Raw genomic sequence first — 21,298 nt, 5'->3', positions numbered from 1 at the left:
AATCATCAGGATTCTTAATGTACAAGTTTAGTCCTTGTGATTTGTTCAGAGACTCCTTCATAGTTGCTCAATCAGTTTTTCAGTTTCAAACTTTTTCTGAGCTTTGTCAACATACAATTCTTTATCATCAACTTTTGGTTGTTGAGGTCGTTTACAGTTTTTGTTGCTTCATTCAACTTTTCAAAATTCGGAGCATTAATTCGCAGACTGGGTGCTTTTCAGAATTTTAGAATGAAAGATCATAATTCTAAGAGATAAAGGTTATATGTATACATATAACTGTTGATGTAGAATCGTTGCGAGATTCGAAATACTGATTGCTGATTCCCGGTAATTGGTATGGTAATTATCATTACAGAACGCGGATGAGTATATGATAGGGTATTAATGAATAAATATAGTGATTTATCGAAGTGACTTTCGCCAAAGAGTAGTGAAGTTGCTGGTACATTTACTGTTAATGTGGTGGGATTTAAACAGTTCCCCGGTAATGAAGGCAAAAAGACAACGTATATATCAAGGTTATAATAAGGTTGTTACGAACAAAAAGTTGAAGTTGACTTGCTGGAGCTGTGACAAAATTGGCTACTTTGGAAAGGGATTGTAAAGTTATTTTCGGTAATAACAATGCCAAAGGAGCTAGTACAGATACGTATTAAACGTTTACTCAAGTTCTGAGTGTTTTCAGGTGCATAACTATATGCGTCAATCTCTTCTTCCGTAGATGAAGTGTGGTTGGTTTATCCTCTCGATTGAGGTGTTTTCAAGAATCATGAAATGTTTGAATGTAGATTATAATCGTCAAGATACAAATGAGGTTTAGAATGAAATCAAGTGGCAAACTTGAAGAATTGTTTAGTTTCATATGTTATAATCAATATTTTAATTCAATTTGATTGTCCAATGTTCTTAGTCCACATTCGATAGTCCACAGTAACAGTCCAATAATTCATATATAGTTTAATATATAATATTCGAATTAATTAATACGTATCGTGACCCGTGTACATGTCTCAGACTCGATCACAACTCAAAATATATATATTATTATAGAATCAACCTCAACCCTGTATAGAGAACTCGATCATTACTGCATATAGAGTGTCTTTGGTTATTCCAAATAATATATATATATATATATATATATATATATATATATATATATATATATATATATATATATATATATATATATATATATATATATATATATATATATATATATATATGTATGCGTCGATATGATATGTCAAAACCTTGTATACGTGTCCTGATATTTAAAGTGCATAAAAATAAATATAGAATTTAAATGATGATAAATAAAATGCGTAAAGTAAATAACAGAATTTAAATGACGATAAATAAAATTGCGATAATTAAATTGCGATAAATAAACTGCGATAAATAAAATGTAATCAGTTAGCTAGGAACAGTTAACTAGGATTTTGTTAGCGTGGATTCTTAACAAAATTTCTCATAGTTAATTTGTTTGTTTCTAACAAATTTTATTTTGTCAAATGTTTTCTTCATTATGCCACTTGTTGGATTCTGAGTAGTCAAAATCCAAATATGAAATTGAATGGAAATGATTACTTTGTGGCGAACGGATTCGTATATCTGTAGATGTAAGTAGGATAGTAAATGACTGTTGAATCAGATTCAAAGAATGTACAGTGTAACTTATTAATGTGAAATTTAAATATTATTTGAGTATTACCTACCAGTTAAAATATTTTCACCATTAACAGTTTGTACAAAAGAATTTTTAATTACAATCTTTATGAAAACATATATACATATATATTTTATTCGGATGTAATCATGGATTTAATAAGTTAATGTGATATTAAACTCATTTAATTTATCGTTAGAACATAATATATAATCTCTAAAACATTAGATATTACATAATCGTCATGACGAACGAAGATAAATGTGGTATAATGATACATAGAACGAAGATAATCGATGTAGGATGTCATGTAGTACGATGATTATGCTGGAGGTACAGAATGAGATGTTGAGGTATGTGAAGTTGAAACTTGGTTTGCTGGTGGTATTGTTGGTGCTGGTGATGTTGCTGAAGCTGATAAGTTTTGCACCATATTCTCCAAATTGATTACTCGAGCACGAAGCTCGTTGACTTCTTCTATTATTCCGGGATGATTGTCGGTCGGAATGAGCGGATGAATAAGATTTAGAGTTTTAGATAGAATATAATCGTGTCGACTACTCTAGAAATGAGGATGAAAATGGTGTTTCGGATAGATTCGTCGGTAAGTGCTTTAGGTTCTTCGCCAAGAGGGCAATTTGGTTGGTGGAAAGGATCGCCGTTTTCGCGTCTCCATTGATTAAGTCGACTACGAACCCATCAAATGAATTGGGGATGGCTTATTGATTGATTCATTCTGGTGACATCGCTTTCGGAGCTTAGGTGAATATCCATGTCGGAATAGTTGTCGGACTAACTATCGGAATAGCTATTGAAATCTGAGGGACTCGAACTGGTTGAGGGATTCAGCTCGTATGATCAGATGAAGGATTTTCGATAAGAAATAGGTTATAGGATGTAGGTTAGTACCCTACAATACATAATTACATATGCATATATAATACTAAAATCCTATAAGTTACGGAGGAATCTACGTAAGCTGTTAGAGAAAGGTAACAATAACAGATACGCTAAGATATGAATTTATCTATACATTGTCTATGCAATAGAGGCAGTAAGACATGTCTAGACTAAGAATGATAACCAGGTAATTTTCTAAGGATGATAAGCAGATGATTTCCGACTAGAAATGATAAGCAAAACTTTTGACATGCAGACACGGTCAAAGTCCAGACTCACTAATGCATCTAAACATCTATCAGTTAGACATACTAATGCACGACCTGGTTCGCTAAGACCACCGCTCTGATACCAACTATAGCGACCCATCCTAATCCATCCGGACGAAGTCCATATCGATTATAAACGATTCACAACAGTTGATTACATCGCGAGGTACTTGACCTCTATATGATACATTTTACAAACATTGCATTCGTTTTTGAAAAGACAATCTTTCATTACATCGAAAGTTGACGGCATGCATACCATTTCATAATATATCTAACTATAATTGACTTAATAATAATCTTGATGAACTCAACGACTCGAATGCAACGTCTTTTGAAATATGTCATGAATGACTCCAAGTAATATCTCTAGAATGAGCTAATGCACAGCAGAAGATTTCTTTCGTACCTGAGAATAAATATGCTTTAAAGTGTCAACCAAAAGGGTGGTGAGTTCATTAGTTTAACATAAATAATCATTTTCATCATTTTAATAGACCACAAGAATTTCATTTCCAGTTCTCATAAATATACGTCCCATACATAGAGACAAAAATCATTCATATGGATTGAACACCTGGTAACCGACATTAACAAGATGCATATAAGAATATCCCCTATCATTCTGGGAAATCCTTCGGACATGATATAAAACAACATCGAAGTACTAAAGCATCCGGTACTTTGGATGGGGTTCGTCAGACCCATAGATCTATCTTTAGGATTCGCATCAATTAGTAGATCGGTTTACTAATTCTTAGGTTACCAAGCAAAAGGGGCATATTCGGCTTCGATCATTCACCCATATAATGTAGTTTCAATTACTTGTGTCTATTTCGTAAAACATTTATAAAAATTGTGCATGTATTCTGAGCCCAAAAATATAAAGGGTAAAAAGGCAAATAAAACTCACTGTCCAATATTTTGTAGTAAAAATATTCATACGACGAAACTGAACAATGCAGGGTTAGCCTCGGATTTACGAACCTATATCATTTGTATATATATTAAAATATATAATCTTAATCGAACAAGTTTATATATTATATCTTAAATTATATATATTATATATATTTAATTTGTGCATGTATTTAAAATGATTAATATTTGTATAATTAATATATTCATATTTGTATATATAATTGTTTAGTGGTATATTTAAATCTAATAGTTTGTTATACGTAAGTATTTATATAAATAATATTTATAGATTTGATATATATAGTTATGTGAAGTGTTAATATAATTATAGTATATGTAGTAAGTACATCTTATGCACAAAATATTTATTTATTTATTATTTTTTAAAAAAAAATTAGTTTTGATACAAATGTTTTACTAATAATAATAATAATAATAATAATAATAATAATAATAATAATAATAGTAACTTTATTACAATGATAATATTAATAGTAATGATTTTATCAATAACGATACTTTTGTTTAATAATAATAATAATAATACTAATGGTTACCAAAAGTGATACTAATCCTAATACTGATGAAATTACGAATAATCTTGTATTATTTCCATATTTATAATAATAACCCTAATATATTAATGATTGTAGTAGTTATTCTAATAATACTAACATAAAAATAATAATAACAATACTTATATTAATATTATTAATAATTATAATGGTAATAGTAATGAAATTTGTAATCTTTAATTATAACAATACTAAATAATAACTAGTATTAATATTAGGAATAATTACTATAATATTAGTCACAATAATAATTTCTAATAAAAATAACAATAATATTAAATATAATGATAATCGTAATAATAATAAATATTAGAGAAAACTACTTTAAATCGAGTTGTAAAAAAAATGGCTCCGCCTAGACTCGAACTCGAGACCCCTCGCTCAACACCTCAACACCCTTAACCAACTGAGCTGATGCTCACATTCTGATTAAAACCGAATTTATTTCTTTATAGCTCGTATAATTAACTTCATCTTCTTCATTATCAAATTAAAATCGATCAACTCAAACTTATCAATCCAGTAGATAATTTGTTCAGTTTTTAAAACATTTAAATGAAATGATAATCACTCAATAACAGCTTATGAATTAATAAAAAAATACATATAGAATAGCAGTAGCAGACCTTCGACGATTTAAAAAAAATTCAAAACCTCTTCACGAATTTAAGATCGTTTCAGGTTATACTTTCAACACGAAAAACGTTATAAATTGTTCCTAAAAACTTTATGCATCATCAATTGGACTTGTATTATAACAGAAGACTCGAATTTAATCGATGAACATTCGTTTGACTTTGAAATCGAAAGTTTGACTCAAGAAATTTGAACGCGATAGATAAAATTAGATCTTGGAACTTTACAGATAGTTTAAACGTACGATTTCCAACAATCCTGCATTTCTACTTTTTGATATTCGTTAAAGAATCAAGCTTTTTGAAAATTGAAACCAAGAATAGGGCAGAACCTGTGTTATTTGTTCTTTTTGATTAAATTCCAAAAATTTGAGATAGATTACTGAAATGTGTAAATTATAATTGATGATAGGAAGTCAAATGAATTAATTGGCACCAGAATTGGTCGACTATAAACAGATTTGTGAGGTTAATTTTTCTTAATCAAGGACAGGCGATATTAATAAAATAAATAAAGGTTGTATATGATTTCTAAAGATTTTGTAGTCTTGCAAGATCATATTCGATTCTCTAATAATCACACGGTAAATTAGGGAGCAAGGATTAGAAGTTTGATGTTGATATTAACTAACTCCACGTAAAATCTGTATTCATAAATTATATTTTTAATATTAATAATAATAAATATATTAATAATAATGATTTATAATAATAATGATAATAATAAATTATAAATACTAATGTTAATAAAGATAATATTAATAATGATAATATTAATAAGTTGTTTTGTAATCATAACAATAATTATATAAATTTTAATACTTTTAGTAATAATACTAATAATATTAATAATAGTAATAATGATATTTTGTTACATTAATATAAATTTTAAAGTAATAATAGTAATACTAATTATAAACATAATAAAAATAACTTGTATTATTTTTATAGTAATACTAATATTGATAACTATAGTAATAATAATAATATTAGTATAACAACCATAATCTTTTTATCCTGTAACCGCATTTAATATACAACTTATTAATTTATGTAATATTTAATAATTTCTTAATATATTATATGATATCTTCCATTTAATATTTAATGTTTATACATTTTATATATTACAATATAACCTTGATTAGGAACCATATATAGATTTGTATTTATATATATATATATATATATATATATATATATATATATATATATATATATACTATTATATATACAATTATGTGTTAAATATTAAGTAGATAATTTATTATATATATTAAACTATTAATCTCAAATATAACATTATACATTTAATATTTTGATACATTGGCAAATTATGTTTGATCTATTTATATACAATACACTATATATATATATATATATATATATATATATATATATATATATATATATATATATATATATATATATATTCAAAATAACAAGCTTTAGTTATTTAAAGTTATCTTTCATAAAAATTAAATTACTTAATAGTTCATTAATATATTTAATATAATAATTTTCATATATAATTATTTATATTTACATTTCTAGTTATAATTAAAGGTTCGTGAATCGTCGATAGCTGTCGAGGTTAAATTGAATGTATGACAATAGTTCAAACTTTTTGAGACTCTACATAATAGACCTTACTTATCGTGTCGAAATCAGATGAAGTTTAAGTTTAAATTTGGTCGGAAATTCCCGGGTCGTCACATTCGGAATTAAACTTACCTTTCTTAGGGCTCATACTTTGCATTGACCTTGAATCTTGATCTAACTTTCGTTTGAACGCAGCTTTCTTCTTAAGTTCGTGTTCCCTCACAAGGGCCCTATTCATCATCTCGGCTAACGTCTTATATGTGCCCTTATCAATAAACTCACTTATTTCGGGGTTTAACTTTTCATGATAGTGATCCATCATCAACTTAGGACTTGAAACAAAGTCCGGGCAAAAACGAGACTTATCATTAAATTCGGCATTAAACTCGGTCACTGATTTACTCCCATGCTCAATATTCATGAATTCGGACTTTAACCAGCTAACCTCGGCGGGTGGAGCAAATTGATCCATAAACATTTCATGAAACTTTTCCCATGGAAAACTTGTTGCCACCTCCCGTTCATGTGACTTAACTATGAAATTCCACCATTCATAACCACTTCCTTTCATTTGGTTTGCCACGTAAATTACCTTTAAGTGTTCGGGGCATTCATGTCATAACCCGACCTTAACCATAAGGACGAATACAATAACATATGATTTCATCGCGAGGTATTGACCTCTTTATGCGACGTTTTTCAAAAACTGCATTCATTTTTACAATACAAACCATAACTTTTATTACAAATACAAGGTTTAAACAAGATAATAATGATTATCGTTTAGCGATAATCTTAGACTTACAAACTTTACATGTGATAATAACAATACGACTTCCAACATATTTTACATTACAAATCCTCCGATATGTAGTTTTATTTTTGACACAAATATGCATACTCAAGATCTTGCTTAAATTCAACATGTTGCAGCGGAAGCTTTTAGTTATCACCTGAGAATAAACATGCTTAAAACGTCAACATAAAGTTGGTGAGATATAGGTTTAATGCCGGCAGCGTTATGAATATAGACCACAAGATTTCATATATAAACGTTTTAATAAAAAATATTCTAAGTTGTTGAGCACTTGATAACCATACTTAACATTTAATCAACGTCGCATATTCCCTTTATTATGAAATCTTACTACACCGTACCAAGTGTAGTCACCGAAACGAAGTACTGTGCAACCGTTGAATACTGGTCGTCCAGTCTGGTTGGGGTTGTCAGGCCCGATAGATCTATCAACAGGATTCGCGTTTACAATACCGCATGTAAATAGTAGTTACCAAGTTACAGGGAGATATGCCAGTGGTACAACTCAACATAGAATATATAATTTTAATCACTTGTGTCCATAACGTAAATCATAAAATGCATGTATTCTCATCCCGAAATATTTAGAGTTTAAAAGTGGGACTATATACTCACCTTTTCCTTGAAGGTATTTAACTCGACTTGGTCTCCGATAGATATCATGAACCTAACCATATATATAATATATCAACATATTTTCTTTTCAAGTAATCGTTACATATATATATACTTATAATACTTTTAATATTTTCTTAGTCCGTAGTTAGCAGTCTGTTGTTAATGGTCCACAATTAGTTGCTCAATAAAATAAATAAAGACCCCATCGTACTCGTATTGATCAGAATTAATCTCGACCCATGGTACCAGGTTGTCAAATGACGTGTTGCGTACATAAAGTACCGTGTTGTCAGATGACGTGTTGCATACAATCATGAGGTCTTATGATTAATCTTCTCGTGTTGTTTACGGGTGGTCCTGAAATATATAAAATCAAATCATAAGTAAATATATATTAAATATTATGTTAATTAGCCAAGATATGATTAATCCGATTTTGTCATAATATGATATATTACAGGTTTTGAAGTGTTTTAAAAATCAAATTAGAAGGATCTATTTAGTTTGCGAACAGGTTTGAAATCATTCAAACTATGTTCTTGTTGTTAAAAATTTTATAACACAAAATAAGATAGCTATATAAATATGAATCGAATAAGATTATGAATAAGGTTACTACCTCAAGTTACTTGGATAAAGCTACTGGAAAAGATAGAAAATAATCTTGATCAAACTTTCTTATGATGATTATAGGTTGTTCATGAAGCTAGTTCTTTATGAGTATTTGCTGAGATTGTGAAGAACACTTAGATTTCCTAAGAGTGTGTTTTTGGTTAGAGAAAGATGGTTGTAAGAATGAAATGAAAAACCAAGGTGATGGTGATACTTATAGGACAGTCTGGTTGTTGAGGGAACAAGGACAAATTATTGTGTTGAATTTTTGAGTAATAATGTATGCTAGCTTACAAATAAGATTCCCTCTTATCTAGGGCAGATCTAAGGCAGATAAGGATATTGATTTGATGTGTATTTACCAATAGTAAATACGTATAGATGATGGGTATGATACGGTAAAAGAAGCTTAAAATTGGGCTTTTATTTTGGGTCCAACCGGGCCAATAATAAAATTTTAAGACATTTTTAATAAAGCAATGTTAGCCCAAAAAAAATTTCCAAGCTGACCTGGCAGCTCGACCCCAGCCAGGGGCTCTGCCCCTTGGACCCCACCAGGGGTTGCCACCCCTTGGACCCCGCTTATCGGGGGCGCTGCCCCCGAACCCCCGTCATAATCAAGATAAGTTCAAACAAGTGTGCACTCCACACTTCCCCAAACTTGTTCGACATTTATCAAGATTATTTTGGTTACAAATTAATCCCATTACACTTATATCATATTGGTGACATAAATCACAACACATTATAGATTGTAAGTATATATGTCAAAGAACGTTACATATAGTCATCGTTTTGAAAACTTAAGTTAGTGGTCTCAAAGTATACTTATAACTCATTGTTGTTAGTTCACAATGAAATGTTAAACCATCCTTAAATCATGTTAAATATGTATAGATATGTACATATACATAATCGTATAATTATCGTGTGTTATATAGTTCGTGATATCATCGGTCAAATTGGACGGTCAAACGTTATGTAAAACTCTTTTCAAAAATATAAGTCTCAACAATTTAGATTACTTATCATGTTGGTAAGGTTTAATTTATGTAAATATTAATCTCATAGGTATAGAACGATCGGAAAATTTCGGGTCGTTACAATTCACATAACATGAAAGTTTCCTCTAACTCGTCGATCCACTTTGACTAACAATTGGGTCAACCTTACCATGAAACTCTGGTGGATGACAATTAGCAAAGTTCTTATACTCAAAGCGCTCGTCTTTCTTTCTTGGGGCTTCTACTTCCTCTCGTCTTAACCCACTTCCCCCTTCCCTTCTTAACATAGGGTTATTGGTCATAAGAGTCTTTAACTTTTCATCTAATTGATCATTAATCAATGTCTTTATCTTCTCTAGAAGGGTCGGGGTGTATCGTACCAAAGCTTGCCCTATTTGCCCCGAAATATCGTTTGCCATAGTAACCTCATCGGATTCAGATTGTGAGCCTTCAAAAGATTCCATTGACGGGGTGTGGACGTACTCATCGTCCTCATCATTACCTCTATTTGGAGATACAATATCCATTCTGAAACAATGTAAATAACTCATTTCACCGTGACCATAATAGATGTTCATGCGTACTAAAATGATGTAATGGCAATGGCCGGTTGTCATTACACCATCGCATTACGCACTTAATCATTTATGATTCATGGTTAATAAGCATTAAACTCTTCGCCCAGATCATCCACAATCTTAATACTACACTATAGGTCTCGTCAATAAATTCTTCCCTATGGAGCATGGCATAATCGTTCAATCTCAACTATCATGCAAGTCCTAAACCGCTTATCCTTTATCAATAATGGTTTAAGCCTAGATAATCCCTATAGTGGATCATCCAAGTCCCTTAAACCATAGCTCTGATACCAAATTTTTACGCCTTGAAACGATAGAATTTTTTTTTTAAATAGGTGTCTGCCCAGACCAAGTGATATGCCGCGGCGCGACAAGCCTTGGTCGCGGCGTGACATTTCAAAGGAAATTATTCCTGCTTAACAGCCCTCCTGTATTTGAAACATTTGATATGCCGTGGCGCGGCACATGAGGTCGCGGCGCAGCCTTACACTGACGCTGGTACTGAGCTGCAACATGTTACAAAAACCACATTTTCACCAATTCTCCTTCACCCAATACATTTTAACAACATAAATCATAAACAAACTTAATAAAAACGTTTTCACACATCATCAAGCATTACAAAGACTATTTAATTGTGAGCAACAAGTTCGCACAACTTGAACATAACATTTGGTCCCAATATTCAAAAGAATTATAGTTTTTGAATACAAAAGTTTTAACATCGATAAGCGGTATCATTAGAGCTAGATTCAAAATAGGGACTTGCATTACCACTTACTACAATGCCAATGCTTCGCTATCCTCAAATGGGCTCCTTACCTTCACGGTGACCTTTCGTTCCTATAAAACATAAAACATCACGGGGGTAAGCTTTCATGCTTAGCGAGTTATAGGCTAATAATAAAGCATACAATATTGAGCGTAATCATTATATCACTTTGTCTTTCCAACCAAATGGTTGCTTACTTACTTTTTGGATCCGACCCATTACTTACCATAGACATAACTTACTAAGACCAACCCTAGTAATCATATCTAAGATAAACACAACCATAGGCATACACATATGCCTAAGCTACCTTAAACACATTGCATCCATACATAGGTACATAGACACCCGAAGTGTCCAAGCTAAGTCTTACCATAGACAAGGGTTACTAAGCAAGCTTATTATCCTTGTCTAAGCTAATCATCAACCATAGATACAATTATTAGGTGAACCTAACAATGATATCTAAGCTACTCATCTCGTGCACTTAGTCGTTGCTCTCTTGCACGGATGCAATCCGAGAACACTAATCCACTCTTGACCCGCCCAATTTACCCCCTATAAACTCACCTTGATTAAATGAGGTTCCTTGATCACTTGAAGCTCCTATGCCTTGATTAGCACCTATACATGAGCTAATTTCATCAATAACATAACTCAACGAAATCACAACTTTCAATAGCTTACAACACTTTCACACACTATCACATTGACTTAATCCCCCTTTTTTACTCCACATTCACATGAACACTTATATACATAACATGTTTAACTTATCTTTTCCAATATAACAACATTATCTTACAAACATCATTTCCTTAATTACACAATTTATCTAGTTCATCCCTTACAATCATGACTTGCAATTCTTTCAAACATTTCATTACATATCAAATGTGCATAACTCATTTCTACTACTAGCAACCTTAAGATCATCATTTATCCAAATATCATTACTTACAACAATAACAACAATTCACATATAAACTTTCTCCTTTGCAAATTTTAACTAAATCTCATAAACATTTTCATTGAGGCATTTCATCAAACACGTAGTGTGCATGACTTGTTTCTAAGTTATAACTAACATCAAAGTCATCATATACACAATATAAACTCAAATTGCAAGTTCATACATGAATTTACTTCCAACATCAATTACAAATTCGTTTTTAATCATACAAGTGTGCACCTTTTCAATAAACAACAACTTTAAAGCTTGAGATTCATCTGAAACACCCAATTTTAGTGATACTTAGACATTGAAGTTCATACCTTAACTTTAGGGATTTAAGAACCCTAATTGTGCACAACGGAGAAGAAATTGAAGAATTGTAACTTGCTAGGATGATTAGATCACACTAGATTTCACCAATTTTCACTTGCATGCATCAAATCCTTCTAATTGAAGGTTTCTCCTTCTCTTCTTGTTTGGGTCGCCACTTTAGCGCACACACACACACTTCTGTAATTTTTTGCAACTGATATCCATTTTCAGTATTTTACTCTTTTAATTGATTTAACTTTGCCTCATTTACACTTTTTACCCTCCCCACCAAAACCTTATTAAGGGAGGTTCTTAAATTAACTTTGCATCACTAGTCCCCTTTTACTTAACTAACAAACTTAAAATATTAACCACTTACAATACAAAATAGCACCAACAATATATATATATATATATATATATATATATATATATATATATATATATATATATATATATATATATATATATATATATATATATATATATATATATATATATATATATATTATATTACATAAAATATTACCTTAAATAATGGGATGTTACAAAACGATAACAAACGAATAGCTTAACACGTTGCCCATGGGCTGTTTTGCCATGAGAAAGACCGAAATTGGTTACTGTAGTAAGATATGAGTTGCATGATAGCCCAAAAAATGTGTAAATAAGCCGGATTCAAACATCACATATCGGTGTTATGTTAGCCAATGACTTACATAGTCATTTTGTATGCAGTTTCAATTGGAGATATCTTAGATTAAAAAAGGACATCATATGACAAACTTTTAGGTTCAGGTTTATATAACTAATTTTGGTGACATGCTAAACTAAGGTTATTTTTAAGTTTCTATGTGTGCTTTCATTACTGATATTGCTTTTATAATTGGAGTTTATGTAGCATACTATGAGCTAACTTTTGTTGAATTTATGTTTTCAACAACAACAACATTAGTGTCAACACTTTTAGCAAATTTATCGTTTGTGATTCTGATGTCTATTTTTTTCCAACCTAATTTGAGTTAGTGGGCCAATTCTCTTCTACATCTATCCAAAAGACACCTCATGCTTTCCTCAGTCAACCCCTTTGCCACATTTGATTCTTAATAGATGCCAAGTCGTTTTCACCAATTGATGATTCATCTATTCTTTCTGTCTTCTATCTATATATAAAATCATAGAGTGACCATGAGTTTCGTGTTTAACTTGATCAATTGCTCTACTGTTTCGTATTCATATATCGCCTTCAAAGTCATAATTGAGTGTTGTTAGATTATCTATCCATTTCGGACAACTATATTGAAAATTATATATAGAACTCTGTTAGATATCCTTTTTATGTTTTATGTAATGATTTAATCAATCAAATTTTAATGCTAATCAATTCTTTTATGATTTTATTCATATATCTTTATTTATATTTTTATTTAACTTGATTGCAGGATCTGTAATTAGCGATGGTGGCAGGACGTTAGGGCATTTTGACTGATGAACAAAGGGAGGTATTGAAACAAAGAGTACGGAAATGTTTTCATCATCGCCAAAATCTCCGGTGTGGTTGATGGTTGAACATTAAGTTAAAGCTCCGACGGTAAATAGGTGGGAAAAGTTTGAGGTTACTGTTAGGCATGTGTGTCGTTCTCATTCTAAGAAGTTAGTTAGGGTTATAAAAGGTGTTTTGTGTATTATTTTGTTTATCTACATCTATATTATTGTGTAGTATTTTGTTTATCTACATCATAGACATATACGGTATATTAAGTATCCATGTGAAGTCAATGTTATGTGAAGTCAATGTTGATTGTTGACTTTTTAATTGTTAAATCTAATAATTTAATGTAGATATAGGTGATGGTGTTTTAATATTTTTCAGCCATAATTTTAGTATGTAGTACTCATAAGAATTAGAGGTTATAGAAAGGGAGTAACGTCATTTGGACGTGGTAAACTGGTTGAAGGAAATGGCCAATAGCCAAGGATAGGCACAATTAGAAGAAAATAGCTTTGGTCCTTCTTTCAGCTCTGCTTTGTGATGTCATCAACTCTACATGGATCAAGTTTTTTTGTGCTTTCTGAGTCTGTTGGTGACCTCGCAGTTGACATCGTCAATGCAATTGAGTATCTTGCTTTATTCATTACTCGTGACTCGTGATGTTATTGATGACATCAGTAACTATTACAGTTATCCCAACATCTATTTCATTCGTGTTTACTTTTATTTCGGGTCTTCAAGAACTAATCAAGTATCATACTTGGACATGGGTTGGGCTGTGCATTTGCACAGCCAAAGATCACCTAGTATATGATATACAATAAGTGAGTGATATACTATTGTACATGTAAACACATGTACACTCTACACTCCATATCCATTTATATTACCATCTCAAGGTAGTACAGTGATTGAGCCTGATATCCTTGTAATAGATTCCATGTTCGATTTGTAGGGTGTCCAGAGAAGGCTTGAAAACAGCCCGAGTGTATTCATGATGAGCTGCGCACAGTAGAGTATGTGGTCAGATTACTCGCTCTTTTCGTGTAACCCGAACAAGGAAACGATTACAACTTTCTATTACAAACAATGATAACTAAAGTTATGTGGAGTATTATAAACGTAATATGTAATATGTACTAAATTAATTGTCATTTGCTAATTAACTATTTTAGAGCTACATCTTTTTTAATAATAATAATAATATAAAATTACTCTACCAATAAAAAATTCAATACTTAAAATTTATAATCATATATAATAATACTTAATAATATACAGTAATACATTTTATACGAATCTGATGCTCCGTATGGTAATCCGACCATATTTACCTCTGACGAGTGTTTTTGGTGATCTTCTTGGAACTTATGGAATTTTATATGAGTTTGAGCTTATAATTTTATAAACTCTAAGTAATAAATTTTGCTTGGTACATAAAAAGTAGAGCTTATTAAAATCATAAATTCTTAAAAAACAAGCTACTTTTAATAGCTTATGAAAATAATAAAGCTTGTAAATTAAATAAGCTCTAGTTAGTTTACCAAACAATTACTCTGTATAAAAAATAATAAGGTTCAACTATTAGTTTCAAAAATAAGCTCCAGCAATAGCCCATAGGCTCTAGACCAGCTACAAGTTCTAGTTCTAACTAGTTTCATTCAAACAGCTGATGTAGTGACCCGAACTTTTCCATGTTTATATATATTAATTGAGATTGATATTTACATGATTAAATGTTTCCAACATGTTAAGCAATCAAACTTGTTAAGACTTGATTAATTGAAATATGTTTCATATAGACAATTGACCACTCAAGTTGACCGGCGATTCACGAACGTTAAAACTTGTAAAAACGAAATGACGATATATATATGGATATACATATGGTTAACATGAGATTATGATAAGTAAGTATCTCCATAAGTATATTAACAATGAGTTATATACATATAAACAAGACTACTAACTTAAGAATTTCGAAACGAGACATATATGTAACGATTATCGTTGTAACGACATTTAAATGTATATATATCATATTAAGATATATTAATATATCATAATATCATGATAATATAATAATTTAACATCTCATTAGATATAATAAACAATGGGTTAACAACATTAATTGAGATCGTTAACTTAAAGGTTTCAAAACAACACTTACATGTAACGACTAACGATGACTTAACGACTCAGTTAAAATGTATATACATGTAGTGTATTTAGATGTATTAAAATACTTTTGGAAGACTTCAAGACATATATCAAAACACTCATACTTAACGAAAATGGTTACAGTTACTTTCCCATTCTTTTCTTTCATCAAGAATTCTAGTCGTATTCTTACCCGTATTATACACAGCTTCAAAACGTACTTACTATGGGTATATACCAATAGGAACTAGCATGGGATTCCACTCTTGATTATGTCATGTATGACTAATCAATTTTAACTTCTACCATGAGCTAGTCAACTAACTAGAACTCCTTTTAACCCCACTCACCACTCACCAATTACCACTCATCATTCACTCCATTTCACTTCCAATTCTCTTTCTAATTCTCTCTCAACACACACACACACACACACTATTATGAACGTATTTTTCCAGTAGTTAATCATCATCTTCATCAAAAATCACTTCAAGAATCAAGCTATAATCATCATAGGAAGAACACTTCAAGAACACTTCAAAAATCCCTTCAAGTTTACTAATTTACTTCCAAGCTTTCTAATCCATTCCAAGTAATCATCTAAGATCAAGAAACCTTTGTTATATATAGTAGGTTATCTTTCTTATTCAAGGTAATATTCATATTCAAACTTTGATTCAATTTCTATAACTATAAACTATCTTAATTCGAGTAAAAATCTTACTTGAACTTGGTTTTGTGTTATGATCCTACTTCAAGAACTTTCAAGCCATCCAAGATCGTTTGAAGCTAGATCATTTCTTGTCACTTCCAGTAGGTTTACCTACTAAACTTGAGGTAGTAATGATGTTCATAACATCATTCGATTCATATATATAAAACTATCTTATTCGAAGGTTTAAACTCGTAATCACTAGAACATAGTTTAGTTAATTCTAAACTTGTTTGCAAACAAAAGTTAATCCTTCTAACTTGACTTTTAAAATTAACTAAACAAATGTTCTATATCTATATGATATGCTAACTTAATGATTTAAAACATGGAAACACGAAAAACACCGTAAAACCGGATTTACGCCGTCGTAGTAACATCGCGGGCTGTTTTGGGTTAGTTAATTAAAAACTATGATAAACTTTGATTTAAAAGTTGTTATTCTGAGAAAATGATTTTTATTATGAACATGAAACTATATCCAAAAATTATGGTTAAACTCAAAGTGGAAGTATGTTTTCTAAAATGGTCATCTAGACGTCGTTCTTTCGACTGAAATGACTACCTTTACAAAAACGACTTGTAACTTATTTTTCCGACTATAAAACTATACTTTTTCTGTTTAGATTCATAAAATAGAGTTTAATATGAAACCATAGCAATTTGATTCACTCAAAACGGATTTAAAATGAAGAAGTTATGGGTAAAACAAGATTGGATAATTTTTCTCATTTTAGCTACGTGAAAATTGGTAACAAATATATTCCAAACATAACTTAATCAACTTGTATTGTATATTATGTAATCTTGAGATACCATAGACACGTATACAATGTTTCGACCTATCATGTCGACACATCTATATATATTTCGGAACAACCATAGACACTCTATATGTGAATGTTGGAGTTAGCTATACAGGGTTGAGGTTGATTCCAAAATATGTATAGTTTAAGTTGTGATCAATACTGAGATACGTATACACTGGGTCGTGGATTGATTCAAAATAATATTTATCGATTTATTTCTGTATATCTAACTGTGGACAACTAGTTGTAGGTTACTAACGAGGACAGCTGACTTAATAAACTTAAAACATCAAAATATATTAAAAGTGTTGTAAATATATTTTGAACATACTTTGATATATATGTATATATTGTTATAGGTTCGTGAATCAACCAGTGGCCAAGTCTTACTTCCCGACGAAGTAAAAATCTGTGAAAGTGAGTTATAGTCCCACTTTTAAAATCTAATATTTTTGGGATGAGAATACATGCAGGTTTTATAAATGATTTACAAAATAGACACAAGTACGTAAAACTACATTCTATGGTTGAATTATCGAAATCGAATATGCCCCTTTTTATTAAGTCTGGTAATCTAAGAATTAGGGAACAGACACCCTAATTGACGCGAATCCTAAAGATAGATCTATTGGGCCTAACAAACCCCATCCAAAGTACCGGATGCTTTAGTACTTCGAAATTTATATCATATCCGAAGGGTGTCCCGGAATGATGGGGATATTCTTATATATGCATCTTGTTAATGTCGGTTACCAGGTGTTCACCATATGAATGATTTTTATCTCTATGTATGGGATGTGTATTGAAATATGAAATCTTGTGGTCTATTGTTACGATTTGATATATATAGGTTAAACCTATAACTCACCAACATTTTTGTTGACGTTTTAAGCATGTTTATTCTCAGGTGATTATTAAGAGCTTCCGTTGTCGCATGCTTAAATAAGGACGAGATTTGGAGTCCATGCTTGTATGATATTGTGTAAAAACTGCATTCAAGAAACTTATTTTGTTGTAACATATTTGTATTGTAAACCATTATGTAATGGTCGTGTGTAAACAGGATATTTTAGATTATCATTATTTGATAATCTACGTAAAGCTTTTTAAACCTTTATTGATGAAATAAAGGTTATGGTTTGTTTTAAAATGAATGCAGTCTTTGAAAAACGTCTCATATAGAGGTCAAAACCTCGCAACGAAATCAATTAATATGGAACGTTTTTAATCAATAAGAACGGGACATTTCAGTTGGTATCCGAGCGTTGGTCTTAGAGAACCAGAATTTTACATTAGTGTGTCTTATCGAGTTTGTTAGGATGCATTAGTGAGTCTGGACTTCGACCGTGTTTACTTGAAAAATGATTGCTTAACAAATTTTGTTGGAAACTATATATTTTTAACATGTGAATATTATGTGATATATTAATCTCTTAACGCGTTTGATATTATGTGATAGATGTCTACCTCTAGAACAAGTCCCATTGACTCACCTAATAATAATGAAGAGTCAAATATAAATTGGAATGATTCGTGGACTGATTCACAAGTTCCCGAAGAGGAACCGGAAGAAGTGTCGGAACCGGAAGAAGAATCGGAACCGGATGAAGAAATAGAACCGGTGGGGGAAATAATAAAACGGTTAAGTAAAAGAAAATTCTCAACCAACCGACCAAGGTTAATTATGGTCAATGGTGTTTCCGCCAAGGAAGCAAAATATTGGGAGGATTACTAATTCTCCGATGAATCGGATTCCGACGAGAATTCCGATGATGTTATAGAAATTACCCCAACTGAATTTAAAAAGGCAAAAAAAAATAATAAGGGAAAGGGCATAAAAATAGAGAAATCTAATTCCAACCCCGATGAACTTTATATGTATCGTCAACCCCCGAAGTCCTTAAGTTGTAACAATGACCCGGGAACCTCTAAACCACCAGGTTTTTCTAAACCAATGTGGAAAACAACGGCTCGTATTAGGGGAACATCATATATCCCTAGAAACTTGGCAAAACGAACCAAAACCGAAGAAGAAGAAACAAGCGAGTCGGAATAAGATAGTTGTATTCGTGTGGTGTAATATAAGTAATATAGTGTGCTTATGCTTTATGATATATGTAAAAATTGCTTGTATTAATAAGTATTTTTTTTTTTTTTTTATGAATCTAACTCTTGTCTATTTTACAGTATAAAAACACAAAATGGATAGACAACCCAATATTTTAAGAGACCTACCCGGAGACATGATTGATGAAATCTTGTCTAGAGTCGGTCAGAATTCTTCGGCACAACTATTTAAGGCGAGATCAGTTTGTAAGACATTCGAAGAATGTTCCAAGAATGCCTTGCTTTATAAAAGGCTTTCGTTCGAAAGATGGGGGATATCACATTGGGAAATCCATAAGTTACGATGTGTTTACTTTGACGCATATATTGCGGGGAACCCAAATGCTATTTTACGCAATGGGTTAAGAAATTATTTTGACTCAATATATCCGAATATTGGACTTCGTGATTTAGAAAAAGCGGCTAACATGCAACATAAAGAAGCATGTTATGCTTACGGATTAGTAATGTTCGCTTCTTACCAAAGTGAGAACAAGGACATAGGTCTACAACTATTAAACAAAACGTTCCCACAAGTGACGGAGTCGGTAATTGGGGTAAGAAATGAGGTTTTTAGATTGTTACGGGACTGTTGGACATTACGTAACCCTCGTCCCTTTGACGACGTTACAACACGCTGTCTTATCAACGGCCATAACGGTTATGTTCCACAAGACCAAGGATGGGAAGTAATCCTAGTAAAACCAGAATGCATGACTTGTTTCTGGTCGTATGAATTACGTGTCTTTATTGCCTTTGCTGAATGACTTGTGTACTAGCTAGAATTATCTTCACAACCATCTTGTATCAAATTTATTGTGTGCTATATTTCATGCTATATGTAAAATAAGCGGTATTGTAAGTTTGTAAAATATTGTGTAAAAGTTTGAACACGAAATATTATTATAATCAGTTTTTCATATAGAATTGTAGTAGTTGAATTGTATATTAGCTGCTAAGTATGAACTTAACGGGTAGGTACTACCCGAATTTAAACTTATAAAACGCTAATATGAAGAAAAAGCTTTTATAAATGAGTTCATATTATGCAACGAAATACTATTAACTACTCTTAATATTCTGTATGATTAACTTGTTCCATTTGACTATTTTGAAGGAAATGGCACCGACTACTCGACACACCGTGAATATGAATGAAGAGGAATTCCGTACTTTTCTAGCTTCAAACATAGCCGCAGTACAGGCTGCGCTATATACCAACAATAACCTTGGATCTAGCAGTACAGGAAATCGTGTAGGATGCACCTACAAAGAATTCACTACCTGCAAACCTTTGGAATTTGATGGAACCGAAGGACCGATCGGATTGAAACGGTGGACCGAGAATGTCGAATCAGTGTTTGCCATAAGTAAGTGTACTGAAGAGGACAAAGTAAAGTACGCTACGCATACCTTCACAGGTTCTGCGTTAACATGGTGGAATACCTATCTAGAGCAAGTGGGACAAGACGATGCATACGCACTACCGTGGTCAGCATTCAAGCACTTGATGAACGAGCTGTACCGTCCCAGAACCGAGGTCAATAAGCTCAAGACAGAACTTAGAGGGTTACGAACCCAAGGATTTGATATTACCACGTACGAAAGACGATTCACAGAATTGTGCCTATTGTGTCCGGGAGCATTCGAAGATGAGGAAGTGAAGATCGACGTGTTTGTGAAAGGATTACAGGAAAGAATCCAAGAAGATATAAGTTCACATGAGCCCGCCTCCATACAACAGGCATGTAGAATGGCTCACAAACTAGTGAAC

This window comes from Rutidosis leptorrhynchoides, chromosome 1 (genome assembly GCF_046630445.1).
Source record: "Rutidosis leptorrhynchoides isolate AG116_Rl617_1_P2 chromosome 1, CSIRO_AGI_Rlap_v1, whole genome shotgun sequence".
In the NCBI taxonomy this organism is placed as follows: Eukaryota; Viridiplantae; Streptophyta; class Magnoliopsida; order Asterales; family Asteraceae; genus Rutidosis; species Rutidosis leptorrhynchoides.
This window is presented reverse-complemented; position numbering follows the sequence as displayed.